This window comes from Colobus angolensis, unplaced genomic scaffold, assembly GCF_000951035.1.
Source record: "Colobus angolensis palliatus isolate OR3802 unplaced genomic scaffold, Cang.pa_1.0 Scaffold68, whole genome shotgun sequence".
NCBI classification, from domain to species: Eukaryota; Metazoa; Chordata; class Mammalia; order Primates; family Cercopithecidae; genus Colobus; species Colobus angolensis.
In genome coordinates, this window is record NW_012120487.1 from 5,529,302 (window position 1) to 5,529,711 (window position 410).

Genomic DNA, 410 nt, shown 5'->3' on the forward strand with positions numbered 1-410 from the left:
CGTAACAGAGCAAGACTCCGTCTCAAAAAAAAAAAAAAGAATAGCCTGGGCAATATGGCGAAACCTCGTCTCTACAAAAAAATACAAAAATTAGCCAGACATGGTGGTATGTGCCTGTAGTCCCAGCTTCTCAGGAGGCTGAGGTGGGAGAATGGCTTAAGCCCGGGAGGCGGACTGCACCACTGCATTTCAGCCTGGGCAACAGAGCCAGACCTTGTCTCAAAATAATAATAAGTTCATACTATCTTACTTCAAAAGTAGAAAAGTTTGGATTTCTGTAATTCATACAGGATAAGCTGAAATCCAGAGGCTCAGTAGCAGAAACAGAAACTGGATTCTTCATTTTTTTGACTACTAATCTTAGTTTCCCTCAACTACCATTAGTATGCCTATATTTTCCCCCTCAATCT

General features: G+C 41.5%; 1 protein-coding gene across 3 annotated transcripts in view; it reads right to left on the reverse strand.

The window, feature by feature from the left end:
* Positions 1 to 410, reverse strand: part of ZCCHC11 (zinc finger, CCHC domain containing 11) — a 110,719-nt gene that overhangs the window by 53,606 nt on the left and 56,703 nt on the right. The gene's annotated exons all lie outside the window — the stretch shown is intronic.